Source organism: Caloenas nicobarica, chromosome 2 (genome assembly GCF_036013445.1).
Source record: "Caloenas nicobarica isolate bCalNic1 chromosome 2, bCalNic1.hap1, whole genome shotgun sequence".
Classification (NCBI taxonomy): Eukaryota; Metazoa; Chordata; class Aves; order Columbiformes; family Columbidae; genus Caloenas; species Caloenas nicobarica.
In genome coordinates this window covers 145318779-145336994 of record NC_088246.1, presented here as the reverse complement: position 1 = coordinate 145336994, position 18216 = coordinate 145318779, and positions in this window count along the sequence as shown.

Genomic DNA, 18216 nt, shown 5'->3' with positions numbered 1-18216 from the left:
TTCATAGGACACAGACAGAGGGGCTTAGGGGAAGATAGCATTGACATGTTTGCTCATGGTGTAACACGTCGGGAATTGGAAGGACAGTGTGTTCCACATTGTGGATGTGCAAACAGAGTTAACTGAAGACTGGGAATTGCTGCTCCATGGCTGTGCTTAACAACATGCTCTTGAGAATAAAGCTAGAGCTCTAAGGTGGAATGTATAGGTTTTAGAACCTAAGTTCAGGTCATTTCAGGAATCATTTTTTGGGCTATCACTTCTTTGAAGTAATATGTTCCAGATTGTTTTAGGGTATGTATTCAAGAGCTAAAATACCAGCAGAAATTGTACATATATTGGCATCCTGTGCTCAAACCCGACACAGAGCATCCTAGCATCGCACTGTCTTCAGGGGAAACGGCTGTAGTTCAGAAAGAATTTCCTGTTGACTCGCCACATGGTGAGGTGTAGTGGTGAGGAATTAATTAGTCTACACACTGCTGACGTGCTTCTTATTTTATCTCCTGTTTTTCATCTAATCATGTTATGTGAATGGAAAGCTACATATATGTACCTTCCTAATTCTTCTAAATGTGGTTGCTGCACCAGTAACTCACACAAGGGCTTGACAGCAACTAGTCTCATGTGAAAACCATTAACGTGTGAGTGTTCAGTCATCTTTGTTCCCTTTTTGAGCTCCTGTTTTGTGCTGCTAGGCTTATCTTGTGAACTTCCTCATTTCTACCATGGCCTCTCCAGGGCTAACACTAATATGCCAGTTACCTGACAACAAAGAGAACTTCAGTTCTTGTAAGGGCAGCCCTTTGGTGGCTGTGTCTGGTGAGAGCTACAAAAACTCACTTGGGAGCAGTGTTGGGGAAGAGGCTGCCATGAGAAAATGTCTCTCATTTTGGAGCTCACAGGTTTTATAGTGATTCATGTAGCTCTGCATAACGCAAGACATATTTAAAGAGACAATAGGTTCATATAGGGTGTTTCCTCACTCCCCTCTGTGCAGTTGTTCAGACATGAGGGGAAAAGTAGTCAAATATCTTTGTCCTCATTGCTTCTTTATTGTTCAGGCCAGGCCTCTTTAGATCATTAGACAGACTTTGAGTTTTCAAGTTGGCAGAACTCATATACAGAACCCTCACATCATAACGTTAGAACAGCTTCATTCAAACTGTTTGCTGGAGGCTTAAAAAGGGAGAAGTATTTATGACAAGCTGGGACTGATGAGGCAGATGAGTCTTCATACACAATACTAAGAATGTATTTCAACACAGAACAGGGATCCAACACATCAATGAACAGGAGGAGGGGCTACCAGTCTTCTTCTTGGCATTGTCCTAATCCTTCACACAGCCTTTTTTTGGAGTGTCTTCTGGTGCTCCCCATAATGCCAAAATCTGCTTATTACTGCAAGACCTGCCAAGAATTTTCCAAATGGAAATTCATTTTCCAAAAAGGAAAATATACTGAGCCTTCAATATCTTAGAAAGAGCTGTTTAAAATAAGAATACAAGTTTAAAGGAATGTACTTGAAACAAAAGGCAAATATATGTCTTAAATTCCTTATTTTCAAATTAAAAAACCAATGCACAAACAAAAAACCAGACAAAACACAACCCAAAAAAATACCAACAAACCAGCAATGAAAACTTCATCTTTCTTACCAAAGATTTTATTTAGACTAATTTCGTAATATTTTTTTGCCTCTTTTGAATAGTCTTGAACTAGCCCATCACAGCTTTAATTAGGATAACCTTTCATTTGTTTATGTTCTTCCAGTGACATTTGAAGATTGGCCTTAAGTGAGAGCTTTGGGTGATGTGTACACTGAGGCTTTGGAAACTTCTTCTGGACAAGCTGCCAGCAAACCATTGCCCTTCTAAATGTCAATAAGCTAGACATGAATTGTCAGCTTGCATCATTTCTAAAAGCCTTCTCTCTCTGTAGATTAGATCAAAAGTCAGATGCACACTGAAAAAAAATAGCACTAGATTTTGATCATGTGTTAAGCATTTTTATCCCTTGGAACTTGAGTGAAGAATGTTATGCTTGAGACACTCTAGCTTACTGTTGCATAGTTTTAAAACCAGAATAAAGATTTATAGATCAATTTTTAGCATATTGAGCAGAGGCCCTAATGGATTATTTTAATATAAAGTTACATTAAAAAGGGATGTCTACGGAATGGAAAAATACAAACCAGGAATTTTAAAGAAGGATCAGTACTAGCACTGGTTTGTGTTGGGGGCGGGGCATAGAGTGGAAATAAGTTGTGGCTGAAGTTGAGTACGTGTAGTGGTGAGACGATGTGTTTTACAGATTAAAGATACATGTGTTCAAGAAAATACATTATTTGCTTTTGTCTGACATGTGGCCAGTTTCTTCCTGTCTCATGTTGGTGTTTACCTTTTGGGTCAGAATGAGGACACCACTAACTATGACCAGCAAGGTCTTGAGCAGTGACTGAGAACTATTTTTAATTCTCTTGATGGTACAGTGTTTCTCTCTTTTGGCACATCCAAATTTGTCTGGAGTGGTAGAAGATGTATGTTCCTTTCATTATGTTCTGTGGCTAAGGCAGCTTATAATCTCCTCCCACTTCATTGCAGTGACATTGAAGAAGAAGTCATAAAATATTTCTACCAATAAAAAATATTAAAAAGAATACATTACATGATATATATATGAAAGAAAGATACCTTAGAACATGGAAGAAATGATCCATATAGTTTTACCTTCCTTCATACCTTTCTTTGCTATGGGATCCATATTTTCCAATTATTGTGCCTCCAACACAACTTAGAACCATAATGGAAGTCTTCTGGCCCAGTTCTCTGGATCCAGACCGTAAAATCAATGGTAGCTGCTAAACCAACTACAACAAACTTTCACAAAGAACTCCATTTGGTCTTGATGCTGCTGCCCCTGCAGAAGCTGTATTGTCCGTGCTTAGCCTCGTGCTCCGCTCTGCCCTCTGAGGGTTTGATGGACAAAGCGAAGCAGATTCTGCATTACAGTCCCCACCATTTCACATCTCCACATTGAACCACTCCCTTTCCCACTCCTCCTTGATCTCCTCCATGTGCTTTAGCTGATCATCATTTCAGAGCTAAGGAAAGACTTGCCCCAGGGACATACAAAGCATTGATAATTGTATTTCAAAGCTTTATACTTGAATCTATACACCTGTGACAGAAGTCCCTCCTACATCACCTCTTGATCACAGCACTTTACTTTGGCATATGTCTGGCAGATAAATTGATAAGCTTTTTTATTCCAAGCAAACCTCTAATATCCCTTTTGGGGCTTTCCTTCTCTTTTACTTTGGCTTTTATCATGACTGTAGAGTTGCAGGGAAATGCATTATGCTGGCTCTATCTGGTAATAAAATAAGTGGTGGGAGATGGAGAGATCCATTTGGTGTTGACTCCATTTGCAGAGCTTGGCAGTCATTCAATTGTTAATTAGAGACATACTATTGATGTAACGTTACTAACTTGACCTATTACCAAACTTCTCTTTGTATTATAGAGCTTTACCAAGTGTAATGGATGTGGGATGTGCTGATGTAATTCTCTACACTATATATGATCACAAATATTGTTATTTTGAGTAAGTGCTTCCACTAGCAGCCAAGAAACAGATGAGCTGATGATCTTCATCTTAGCAAGTAAAAAAAAATAAAATAAAATCCATAACATTAGTTGTCCTATTGGTTGCTTTTCTAATACTGACTTTTTATCTCTGGCGCATCATATTGTTCCTTGACTAAAGCAAAGGGAATATGAAAATTGTTTGTCTACCTCTTCTGCTGTCTGAAAAAAATACTGTTACAATGATATGGCGCTGATGCTGTTGGGATTGGATTTGTATTCCACACAAATCTTCTAGCTTTAGTCATCTAAAACTTAGGCAGCAAGTCAAGACGATGATCCAGGCTTTGCTATAGCCAAGAGAAGAAGAGTGAGTGATCCCTCCCACCTCTCCTGGACACCAAATTCAGAATGAAATGAAGCACACTCTGGAGATGCATCTAGCCATTCATTACACTGGAAACACGGACATGTAGTTTAGATATGATGCTTAACACGTAGATCTCTAAAGTTAGGTGAGATGAATCCAGTTCAAACTGCTTAATCATGCTTCTTCAACAACCTGCATCAGCTCATGTGAAAGTGAGTGAAAGCTTACCATTGACCCCCGTGGGACGGAAACTGTATTCAGATAGCAAAACAATTACAACATTCTGCTAATGTCTTGTGTTAACAATTATGCTGATGATAATATTTATGTCATCACTGAAATTACTCAAGACATAAAATTGGCTGACAATTATTTCTGAGGATGGGTCTATTGCTGACTGTTAGAGAAGTTCTAAGGCATTCTGTTCCCTAACATTGACCCATTTCTTTGGCCTTCTGTCATTGTCAGCCAGCTCATAATTCAGAAAGAAATGTCTTTTCCATTTTGAATTTGGATAGGCTGGATCAGATCACCTCCATTGACAAGTGTTATGAAACTGGCATGGTCACCCACTGAGTATTGAGTGAAAGTTTTTCTGTAACTGATTCATCTCTTTATGTGTTCCTAAGCACTTATAAAAGAAAAAAAAATAGGCCTGAGGCAGATCAAATAGAAAAAGATAGAAAGGATTCAGAAGGATCAAAGTGAGAAAAGGTTATTCCCAAAAGCTTTCTGAAATGGCAGTGTTGAGTGCAGAACTGAAGGTACTCTACAATTATTACATATTTGCAATCAGAGCCTGGAGTAGGCCAACAAGGAAATGAGTTATTCTGCATCCCAGACAAAAGCTTGTTTCTTAAATTATGCTTGCTTCATGAATTAGAATTTTTCAACTCTCTTTCTGCACTACTCTTGCATTTGTCTTACCTAGTTTATATATTGCTCTGGTGTGCAATGGGCCGCCACAAGGCTGAATGGAGTTATCTTGCCCTAGCAGCTGAGTTGACTCAATGTTCTAGCAAAGCAAGGTATTTCTGAGCATACATAAAACTCCATTTAGACTCGATTTATTGTTTATGATATCTTTATGCATGCTTATGCATGTTGTGCATTCATTGTCATTATGTATTATAGATTGAGGATGACCAAATCTTTTGAAACAGCTGTGGTCAAAGACAAAAAGTAACCTTTTGTTGACCACAAATACCTAAAAATATACTTTTTTTCCTTAGTTTCTGGAGATTCTAATTAAAATAATATGTATTCATTAATAACATTTGTACATCACTAATAATCTGTTCACTTTAGACATACATTTTATTATATAATTTATTCAGAACTCTTCACATCTGTCCTTTTGGGTGCTCTAAACCTTCTGCTGTTCTTACTGGTTCCTTATGCAACTCAGTGATTCTGTACTGCAGCATTTGATTTATTTTTCTTTTTCCCTTTTTTGACTCAAGAAACAGAGGGAAGAAGAAGATGCATTGATTTTTTTTTTTTAACATTTGTCTGTTAGCTTAGGTTCAAGCTGACAAAATGCTACTGAAATGCTACCTCGCAAGAACCTTAGAGCCATGGCTCAAGTGGAAACCTCAGAAGTTCAAAAGAATTTTTTTCAAAATAGGCATTCTCTCACTTATTTAACTGGTTTAAATTTAATTAACACCCAATCCCATATATTCTTCTAGTGATAAGTTTATCTATATCACCTTCAGAAATGGCAATTGAGTCTCAGTACTCTATACCCCAAGAATATTGGCTGTGCTAGTGAGGACCATCTTCTCTTTTACCCATTCAACATGCTCTACTTTGTATAGATAATTACTTATTGCACTGGAGGCAGGGCAGGAGATAGGGAGAAAGGGGAGGAAGTAACAGGTTTTGTCTTACTAGTTAAGACATCAGTTAGAGGGTGAAAAGACTGAGGGAGAGTGTTGCAGTAAATATGCATAAGAGGAAAAACTGCTTAGCTGAGACTGACAGTTACATGGTTTAGTGTGTTAAATACTTTGGCTTAGGAACAGGGCTGGGACATGATTTCAGGTCCCTGATCTGGACCATACAGATTTGATCATACAGATTTGCCTGACCTCTGATTCTTCAGATGGGGCACTTCACTAGATTAAGCCTCAGCAGACATTTGGATGTAGATTCTATGTTACCTTGGTTGTATTACCGCTGCAAGTTACAACTAGTATTTTATCATGTTGGCCATTATCCTTAGGGAATTTCTATAGTAAGGACAGTTAGTAAATATGAACCTGCACCTAATAACAATGTCTATCCTGGAGTGTGTTTATTTTTCCTTCTTTTCCCTTGAATAAAGCATAGAGCCTGAAAAGAGTACATAATTTATGGCATTTTAGGATCAAAGGACCTTTCTCAGTCATCTCCAGTGAAATAAAATATTAATTGAAGGAGCCCTCTAGCAAAACAATAGAAATGTAGTCTTCAAACCTGCAGAGGGGGTGGCTATCTTCGGTATTCAAAGATTTATTGGGAATGTTGACTTTCCCCTCTCTTTTCATATTTATGATCAAGGAGTCCACAAAACTTCAGCTTTGTTTAAACTCTCCCTTTCTAGGCCACACAACATGCATTGACCAACTCTGGCCTGGATTTGTAATATTTTCACAGCTGAACAGTTCACCGAGTTGTTCATGCTGGGCACTGCTACTAAAAGAAGTAAAAGACTGACAGAGTATGTTGCTTAAACAGTCACACTATGTTTTCTCCTTGTTGTAGGTGGTGTCACGTCAGAACAACATCCTTCTCTGGACATCCCTCAGAGATTGCACAGGCAGCATCCTGTACCATAATATCTGATTGCTGAAGAACCCTCTTTTAAACACTAAAGCTATTTCTGTGTTTTGTGGGAAGCCTGGCACCTCACTCTGGCTTAGATGTTTACTGAGACTGCAGTTAGGCCTCATTACCTTCAAGGGTCTCAGCATAGGTGCTTTGTAGAGCTGTGCTGCAAATATTTGCATTCTCATGAATCTTATTTGAATTTATGTGAAAATTGTAGCACTTTGGCTACAATACTGTAGGAATCCAGGGAATGATGTGAGAAATGCTAGCAGAAGGATACTAGCAATCCTGTTTCACCACAGGCTAGAAATGGTTGGCTATGGACATAGGTATCAGAAACTGCTAACTGTAAAGATGCCAGTCTGCTTATTGCTAGTGGTTTTATGAAAAGTTTGGAAGGAAATAACATGCTTCCATTCTTCTCAAAGATCAAGGTAATATCTACATTAGGGTACTGATAATGCCAAGCTCTTCTCACAGTAAAATGACAGTATGCCCATGTGATTATGCCCAAGCGCAGAAGTATAAATTCAGTCTCCACTTTGCATTTACCTAATAATATGCAATGATAAAATGGATGGAGCATAGAGGAGACAATTTCTTAAATCTTTACACTTGATAGATTACACTCCACAGGATCCTTGAGGGATGTCGAGTGTGTTGACGACATGGTTCAGATGAGAGAAGACAGGAATGCAGTAGACTTGAAGGCAATAAAAACTAGCATGATTGATTAGCACATGTACTTTTAACTCTGCTGGCATTTTCACTCGTACATACTGAGAGCAATAATAAAAAGTAATTTTTATATAGCATTCACATGTGTATCCGAAGTGTTTTGTAAACGTGGTCAGTATTGTTATTGTCATTTTACAGAAAAGGACATGATAAGACAATATCTCTCATGTTCTCAGTACAAACCCAGGGTTCCAGAACAGATTTCCCATACCCCAGTCTGTGGATTTGAAGACAGGCTCAGCAGACAAGGGTCAGTTTAGGAAGCATTTCAAAAAATTGGTCATGTGCAAGACCACAGGACGGGATGGAGTACAGCCACCAGTGCTGATGGAGATGGTCCAGGTCATTGATAGTCTCCTCCAGATTCCATCAATTCCATTCACTATCTCACATAATTTTTGCTTCTTGAGTTCTTTGGATGCTCTGGGTGTTACTTCAACTGAGCCTGTAAAACCTGTTACATTTCCGCATGTCATATTTAGTTTTAAAAAGAAAAAGGGCTAAAAAGCACAGATGTATTAGACAGCTCACTGCAAAAAATCTGGAAGGATCTAAACTGTTATCTGTATTTTCAGCTGGGATTTTTTGAGACTAAAGTCCTTGGGACTAAACCTACGCTTAACTATAGCAGCTGCGTCGCTTTAAGTGGTGGAGGAACTCTTCATTTACAGCAGAAGAGAAAGAGAATTGGCCCCTTTAGACTTCATAAGCAAATTTTTGTGGAAAGAAACTGGCATAGCTGTTTGTGAAAAATGTCCCGTATGCCAACAGGAGCTTTCTTCAAAAGTTCCAAGTTGTCTGTCTGTCTCTGTTTTTCTTTATTTACTTTGTTTATCTAGGTACCTTAACAACAATCCTAAAATTGAAAATGACTAGCAGAGGTATGGAACCCTCCTAAAGAACTGAAAACATAAGGAGAAAGAGAGGCCAGGGGCCATCCTAAGGTAATGGTTCTGCTTCTTCCTTCCTTTACTCTACGGAAAAAGAGAAGAGTCTGTTGAAACATATTAAATGGTGCACAAACTGCAGATGATGTGCTAAGCTGTTACTATTATTGGAACCAAATCTTCATACTGGTGTTTGAAGTTAGCAGAGTGTGCCTGTAGAGCACAGTGTTCAATGAAGGCTTGAAAAAAACCAGTTTTTGCCATTTAACCCAAACTGAGCCTGATATATCTTTCACCATGTTTTGAAAGGAAAAATGTATGGAAATATATAGATGTACAGAAGGAAAATGTGACTCCTTTTCCTCCTTTTGATTAATTTAATCATACTCTCAGAAGCTGACTTGTTTGTGTAAAACACACTATTTTTCAGTGAAAATAATACTTTTTATAAACCAGAAGATTAATTATACATTGCTGTTCTGAAAGCAGACCTCTCCAATGGAGTGAACTCATGAATCAACAGCTTATAACCATTGTTACTAAGTACACTCTATTTATAGAGGAGCACTTACATGACATTGCAGAGGCAATAAACCAAAGATAAAGGCAATTTACCAGAGCAGAAATCTTTGCTCCAGATAAGATGATATTAAGCATCCCACACTTATGTGGGTTTATTTAGTGTCTGTGGACATAGGCATATCAATGCTGGCAAACTGTGTGAGACAAGAATTTCAGGCAGGGGTTGCATAAATCTGAAGCACTATGGGAAGAAAGAGAGACAGAAAATACGACCATCAGAGGATCTACCAGGAGCCATCAGAGGGCTGTAGCCCAATCCATTTCTGTCACCTGGGGTCAGCTTGTGTTACATGTCACACAGCTGGCAGCAGCCCCGACAGCCTCTCCTTATGAACATAACTGTATTTACCCCCTAGGACACCTCCATAGCTGGCACACTATTTACAGAGTATTTGCTTGGGGGAGTACAAATGCAGAGATTTAAGAGCAGGATCAAGCACAAGGAAAACAGAATCTTGGCTTGTGAACACTGCAAATTTAACCTTGGCCTACTTACCATCATTTTGTATTTATATGTTCCTCACCTCTCTTATACGTCATCAACTATTCACCGCCGGTGACCTCATCACAGCTGAAAAATTCCCCAACGGGGGCAGCGGAGGAGGAGGTGCTGATCTCCTCTCTCTGGTGACCAGTGGTAGGACATGGGGAAATGGGATAAAGCTGCATAAGGGGAAGTTCAGACCGGACACTGGGAAAAGGCTCTTCACTGAGAGGCTGGTTGGTCACTGGAACAGTCTCCTCAGGGAAGTGGTCATGACACCAAACCTGCCAGAGTTCAAGGAGTGTGTGGATGATGCTCTTAGTCCTATGGATTAGTTTTAGATAGATCTGCATGGAGCAGGGAGTTGGACTTGATCAGTATGGATCTCTTCCAACTTGAGATATTCTGTAATTCTATGTTTCTCATATTTTAATTGTGTTTTAAACAGTAGCTCAATACTTCTGAGTTTATCAGACAGAATGGAGAGCAAGGCAAGCTCTAATCCAAATGAAAATGGATTCAGTAAAAGGTAGAGTTAACTATTTTTCCTTCAATCCATGCCAGCCATAACCTGAGACCCAATTCCTTTTCTTGCTGTCTCAATACTTTAAATTAGATAGAATTTTTTTTCAAGATGTCACAAAGACTTCTGAGCTTTAACCAGTCAAGAGGGATTCTAAAAGATTCTCTAAACTTTCTTATCACTGAGCTAATCATGTTATGGAGAAGATTTAAAGAACCCTACACTGAGCATTTTGAATAGAATCTTCCTTCAGTGGGAAATGAAAGAGCATTTAGAGAAAGGTGGGAAGGCAGAAAAACAATAGACAAAAAATCAGAAACACCCATCTAGGAATAAAATTCTGCTTTATCTCTTAAGATGAATAAAGGCAAAAAGCTAATTCCTAGAATTGAAGAGAGACCTTTTCCATGCAGTACTCATCTAAACCAGTGCATAATTCTGTACAGTTTCATTTACAGTAGTCTGAAGTTGTTTCATGATTTAATGAATAATACTGCTTTTCTTGATATGTGTATTTGTATGACCCTTAATCAGTTATTCACTGACAATTATGAAAAATACATAGGTAAGTAAAAAATTACAAGCATCATCTAAAGTATATTCCTCTTCAAAGCCTCCCAGGCTCCAGACAAGATCTATTTCGATAGCTAGAAAAAAGTCCCTAGAAAACCACACTGTACAGGGAGGGTCAGAGGCTGAAATCTGCTGCAATAAAGGGTGAACATATCAGAAGGTGCTGGCAACTTGTTGTGGAATCACAGTTATTCTCACACACTGTAATAAATCAAAATCACAGTGCTGTTAGAGTGCATCTAACTGAGCAACAATAGGTGGAAGAGAAGGTGTGACAAGGAGACTGCCCAACTGTCAACTTTAGGGAATTTTCCTGAGCTAGTGTCTGGTTTAGAAGGACACAGAGGCCAAATTGCCTTGCTATGGAAAACATGGTCAAATCTTGACAAGAGGTGAGGAAAATGTGAGATGTCTCCATATCTCCTGCCCTGCAAAAGGGCTGAAGTAACGTGCTCTCCCAACACTTCCAGTGGCACTCTTTGCCCGTTTTTCACTATTCTAACACAAGTGGTGATTTACAGCTGCAACAGATCGCAGTAGGTGGGATTCAGTTTACAGTCTACAGCCATTTGAGGTGCTGTAGGCCTTTCATGACATCTGCACTGGGCTGACAGAACTCACACTGGACCTGGTACAGCAGACCACTATCCTTCAGAAGATGTAGATGAAAGTCTGGTGAGGTACCTATGGCATCTCAAATGACAGTACATGCTTGTGCCTGACCAACTGAATCACACCCAGTAAGTCTAGGCAGGAACATTGCAGGAGTATTCAAAATCTCAAAGAGCATTGACTCACTTCTTTTCAGTCCTGTTTTAAGGGTATATTCTGATTTAATAGCCTCACCGCAACATGTTTTAAATGATGCATGAAGTAAAAAATCCAAATCACTAGAGGCAGGGGTTTTTTGTAGTCATTATGTTGTTCTATGCAATTAGTTTCCCTACTTGGTACAAACAGCTCCCAGGCATGCCACCCTCCCTGCAATGCCCATACGAAAAAGCAATATTTTAACATGTTTACAAAGCATCTATATTTAATTTTTCCTCTCTTCATCCTTGCAAGGTCTTGACTGACTTGTTCTGGAAACCCTCTATTTTCTGTATCTGGAATGAAGCGCATAAGCATATTTGCCCATACAATTTCCCTTATGACAAATTTTAGTTAGAGATGCAGTTAAGTGCTACTTATCATATAAAGCAGGGGTGTCAAACTCATTTTCATGTAGGAGTAGTTACATTTATACAGTCCTAAACTTACATTCAGCCCTTCGAAGGCAACCGTGAGGCTGATGTGCTCGCCGGTGAAAATGAGTTTGACATCCCTGATATAAAGAGATAGGAGTAGAAATAATCACAGTTCTGAGATGAAAAGACTGGCAGGCTTGTGTTGTTGGTTTTGTTTGTTTGTTGGTTTTTGGTTTGTTTGTTTGTTTGTTTTCTTTCATTTTTGTTAGTTCATGTCAAGAGTTTAAACTGGTAAAATCAGGAATTAGCTGGGTATACTGGGCAACTACAGGTAAAGCACTAGAATAAATGGAGCAGTGGACTACAAAAGTAAATTGGATTACTTTTTACAGTTCCTCCCAGTACTATTTGCTTTAGTTAAAATAAATAGTATAATCCAATGTGGCAAGCTTCACATTAGTCAAAGAGTGTATTTACTTTGCAGCGATTGCAAGTATTTGCAATTTTTGGAGGAAAGATGAACAGAACTGTTAATAACTACTGATCATTATTTAGAATCTGGAAACATATTGGGGTTAAAATGCTGACTTAAAGAGATCAGGATCTCACCTCCAGTTCTTTCATATTCACTTATTATGCACTTAGACATTGGAAGGGATCAAACAATTAGTCAAAGTTACTTTAAAAATTCAGGCTGGTCATATTTGAATATTTCTGGCCTGCTTCATGTCCAAACATAATTTTGCTATTCTGTCTTTAGATAGTTATTGTGTTATCTTTCTTTGTCTGTTCTGGTTGAAAATGTGCATTAGTCATTCGTAACTCTTTAATGAGAACAGGTCATCTGGCTTGATACTTAATGCCTCTCATCTTCAATAACAGCACTAAGAATGCTAAAAGCCTCATCAGACTAATTGGTAAGAATGCCCTTGAACCAGCCACAAGGCCTTGGTACAGATCTCTCATGAGTTCACAGAACTGCTATGGCTGATCTTTTTAGTTACTTCTAAGAAATATCTGGTCATTCAATGGAGATCACAGACACAACAATCAATAGCTTGAGAGCATCAGTTTCATCAGGATTTTTCCTCAGATAGCCAGTTTCAGTGCACTGAGTTCATCACAGTTTTCATTAATGATAATGACTCATCTACAGCTGATTATATGGCAATGTAATAAATGCTGACTAAGGAAGAAAATTAGATCATTCTGAGCCAAAAAAAAAAATTACTTAACAAATTGAGCAGGAAAACAATGAAGACAAGACGATAATGTTCTGTCAAATATCTGGGTTTTGTCCTATAGGGAAAATAAGTGAAGCCACAGTAGTTGATCTATTTCTGTTATTGGTTTAAGACGGGCCTCAAAGTTCAAATACCATTTTTTTCTGTTGTATTAAGCTTTATTAACTTTTAAAAAGTTTGTGGCAAGACTTTATTTACTTTACTTTTGCTCTCACTATTCCTGAAGTACTATTATTCCTAATTTAGACTGGCATAATTGATCAATGAATCAGGCACATAGATCCATATATACTTTTATTATTAACATTCAATAAAAGTGGTGAAAGATTTGCTTGAAGGCAGAACAAACAATCTGTATTTATTAGTGTTGGCTTATTTCCCCAAGTCACTACAAGGTTTGATTCACCACTACCTAAGTCAGTATAAAGGCTTCAGGGAATGTAAAGGAGCAGAACTCTTTGCAATAAGCAGCTCTAAATTTTGCTATCATGAACTGTGTGTGTGCAATAAAAGTTTTTTTCCTGAACTACAAAGTTTGGTCAGAACTGAGGTACTGGTATTTCTGAGAAGTAGTGCAGGTTTCCTTCTTTAAAACTGCAATCTTATTCTGTCATTGGCTAAAAACATTCCACTGAGCAAAATCCTGCGAGATTTGCATGAGTCTTCAATATTGATGTTATACTAGCCTCAGGATCAGCACTAAGGCATTTCTTCTATTCTGAAACATGTACCCCTCAAGTCCCCGAATCTGTATTTTCACACATCATCTTTTTTGTATAATAGCTGTGGAAATTATCCTATGTGCCCACCATGCTTTCTGGTTACCCAGTTGCATACTCTGGGATAGGGCAATTGTTTTAACTGTAAATAAAGCACTTAACTATTTTGCCCACCTGTACTCAGCGGACTGAAATTTTCCACTTCTTCTCTGTTCCACAAACTATCACACAATCCTGCTGTCAGGGCCCAGTCCAGTTCTTCTTGAAATCTACTGGTATATTTATAGTTTAGTAGGAGCTTTGTCCCTGAACCAAACAACCTGTATTTTCCCACATCAGGTGTGTATTTTCCACTTGCTACTTGCTACCTGGCTGTTTCTTGTATCAGCAGAAGTTCTGATGTTGACACATGACCTCCAAGGAATGTAAAACTTGGAGAGAAGGGCTTCCCTGACAATGTCCCACCTCTCTCCTTGCAAGCAGGAGGCTGAATTACACCCACAGACAGTGCCAGGCAAACCTGTCTCCCTCATGGAAATCTCTGTCCTGTTTTTGCAGTCAATAGAGTTGCTGCAGGCAAGTGATTTGTCAGTGTCAACGTCAGGAGGTTTGGGACATATCTGTGGAGACCTTTGTGTAATGCATTAAGAAATAGCGTTGAGGGGTGACTTCACAGTAAAACTATTTCACCGTTAGTTGACAGTTCCAAACACAGATGTATCTGAAGGGGAAAGCAAAAGTGACAGTAAGAGGGCTGCTCCTTCCTTTGACTTGTGGGGAAGCAGATCCTTTCAGTTGCTGCTCTACTCCAAAAAGCAGCACTGTGAATAGCAGCATTATGGGTTGTATTGTCTTCCAGGGATTTCTGTGCCAAATATAGGGGACTTGCAAGTGAAAAGATTTTTCAGCCAATGCCTTCTTTCAGAAGCAAAAGTCAAATTGTACATGGACATACATACATCGGTTCTGAGTACCAAGAAACCCCCTGTGTTTGGAATGGATAACCAATTATTTGGTGATTCACAAAAAAAAAAAAAAAAGATTCCAGTTCACTTTCTTAAAAAGCTGTCAACTCCGAAGCATTTATATGAGGCAGAATGTAATGTGCTCATTACCACAATCTGGTAAGGTACAGAATACACAAAAAACATTACAGTTCGGTAGGTTGCATTATAAATTAACTCGTCAAACAAAACATACTTGAACATATAGCTACTTTTAGAAACACAATGTTAAAAGATGAAAGTAAGATGTAATAGAGTTTCAACACAGCTGTACAGAAAAATTTTTTTAACACTCTAAAACTCTGTGAGCAGCTCCCTACAGATGTATGCTTTGTGGCTGATTAACTCTGATTATGTATCTGTAATTATATTTTGGGTCTGCTGCAGAAGAGATCATAATCTCTTCTACTTGGTCAATGGGTTCAAAGCTAAGGTATGAAAAGAACATTTTAGGTCAGAACCTAGATTGTACTGTTCCTTTCCAGAATTGTTTCCTGATGCTACCAGCATGTTACTCTGCTAGGAGTGTTTCAATAGTGTAAGTCTTATGTCCAGATATGTTAAAGGGGTGATTATTCTTCTTCCATCAAGCTTCTGAAATTGTTGATTTGTTTTTTTTCATCTTTAATCCCCAATCACCAGGTAACAATCCTCCATACTGGACGAACATCTCAACCTGTTAACAGTTAGTTTTGTTTGAGTGCTTTTTGCTTTATTATTTGTCTGCCAAAAGTCCTGGCCTAGCAGACAAGTCAGACAAACCATCCTTTCTAGTCAGTCATTTAATCCCAACCAAGAGCCCTAATTTTACATGAGAAATGCCTGTTAGTGGTATGTATTTTTAAATATTGATTTTCTTGGTTGATGCTAGTTTACTAATCATAAATACTTGCAGAATATCCAGCAGATCATTAATGTCTTAGGAAAAAATTGCACAAAGACTCCTGGCAGGATATCTTACCTATGTTTTCCAAACAAAGAGCAGAACGAAAATTCTCATTTTCAATAAGTCTGGACTGCAGAAGTTACAACTTCATTCACTTAATTTTATATAACCTGCAGTATTTGTTATACTTCCACAAAGCAGTGTAGATAAAATGTTGTTCATGTTAAAAAAAAACCTCCTCAAGCACAAAGACAAATCAATGAAATAAAAATAATCCACAATCACTGCATTATCTGAGAACCTCAGTAACCCGTGCCTTGCACAGGAGTGAATGCAGTGCTTGGGATACATGAAGGGGTCTGATGGTGATGCTCAGGAAGTGTGCATGGGAAGTAATGAACCAGATCTCCATTCCACTGTCTAGTAGATCACTAATCCCAAATTAATAATTAGGTCACCATTTAAACTGAGCAAACAGTATTGAAACAATATACATAAACTAAATTCTTTCCTTTATAGAGAAGATACCGACACTGTTATTCAGCTTCATTCCCTCTACATATATGAATTTTATCTTCTGCATTTGAATTCTGAAGGTGTTTCTCTTTAGTCAACATTTTAATGCACTGCTTTTCTGCTCTAAGAGAAATCAGAAAGTGGGATTTTACCTTAGACCTTTTGACCAGGTATTATTTTTTTAAATTGTTTGGTTTTAGAGGCCAGCATTTCAAAAATCAATATCCATTTTCTTGGTACATGGTGGAAAGAAGACAAATGGGAAAACAGGAAAGGAAAACAAAAGCTAATAATCAGAATGGGCCCCACGTAATTTGAAGTGATGTGTTATTTTCTTAAGGAACTAGTGTGTTAATTGGTATTTTTCTTACTCCATAGGTGTTATCCTAGACAACTCCATTTCCACCCAAATATAGCCAGATCCATTAAACTTACTGTGATTCCTAAATAGAGCAGACCTCCATCTTACAAGTCTTCCTGGTTGCTGACACTCTTCTGAGCAACGTGACCCATCAGTACTGCATGAAAACAAGTGCTTGGTCTGATTATAGGACTTTTCAACCTCCTCAGGCTTCCAGCTCTGTTTTTTGGAAGGGAAATAAAAGAAGGTAAAGCAATAAAGTATGACACTAATAAATGATGAGGTAAATACATTTTCACAGATACTCCACTCTTACAGACCAGAAATGACATGGTGAGAAAACTTTGTCTTCTTCATTCTTGACAAGAAATAAGTTGTTTATTAGATGATTTATTCTTCTCCCCTTCAGTATGTGAAGACACACCATTTTCATTTGTTCTTTAACTTCTTTGGGATGATTCCGTGTACTTTCACAGAAACACAGAATGTTAGGGATTGGAAGGGACCTCAAAAGATCATCTAGTCCAATCCCCCTGCCAGAGCAGGAACACCTAGGTGAGGTTACATAGGAAGGTGTCCAGGTGGGTTTTGAATGTCTCCAGAGAAGGAAACTCCACAACCTCCCTGGGCAGCCTGTTCCAGTGCTCCGTCACCCTCACTGAGAAGAATTTTCTTCTCATATTTAAGTGGAACCTCCTATGTTCCAGTTTGTACCCATTGCCCCTTGTCCTATCATTGGTTGTCACCGAGAAGAGCCTGGCTCCATCCTCGTGACACTCACCCTTTACATATTTATAAACATTAATGAGGTCACCCCTCAGTCTCCTCTTCTCCAAGCTAAAGAGCCCCAGCTCCCTCAGCCTTTCCTCATAAGGGAGATGCTCCACTCCCTTCATCATCTTTGTGGCCCTGCGCTGGACTCTCTCCAGCAGTTCCCTGTCCTTCTTGAACTGAGGGGCCCAGAACTGGACACAATATTCCAGATGAGGTCTCACCAGGGCAGAGTAGAGGGGAAGGAGAACCTCTCTGGACCTACTAACCACCCCCCTTCTAATACACCCCAGGATGCCGTTGGCCTTCTTGGCCGCAAGGGCACAGTGCTGGCTCATGGACATCCTGCTGTCCACCAGGACCCCCAGGTCCCTTTCCCCTACACTGCTCTACACTTTCACTCCTTTGGATGAAGGTTCAGACTTATAAAGAAAATATCTGGCCTCAGGTTTTGTACAATTGCCTACTAAATTAGCTAAACATATACTCATTAAATGCTTTTCTGCATAAAACAATTGTACTTAGAAAACTGTGTGGAAAATAACTTTGTGCTCTTGCCCATTTTGAATCTTATCTCTGTTGCTTCATTAGGGTATTAATCCTTAGCACTAGCAAAAGTTTTCAATTACTTCTGATATTGGCTTCCTTTGGTGGCTGTTTGAACATCTGATCCTATTATTTTCAATAGTAGCTGTAGAATCTTGATGCATACTTTAGGTTTTGGAACCTAATTATAGTCAAATCTTGATGAAAATTTTCTGTCAATAAAAAATAGACTTTTTAAATCAGAAAAGCATATCTTAATTATCTATTAAAATTATATGTGCAAACAGTAATATATGCCTACAAAACAAATTGGTACTATTATTTGACATTGCAAAAAAAATCTGATTTTCCATTTATTTATTTGCAAATAAATCAGCACTAATTCTACTGTTATCACCAGTATCAGCTGACACCATGGAGTTGC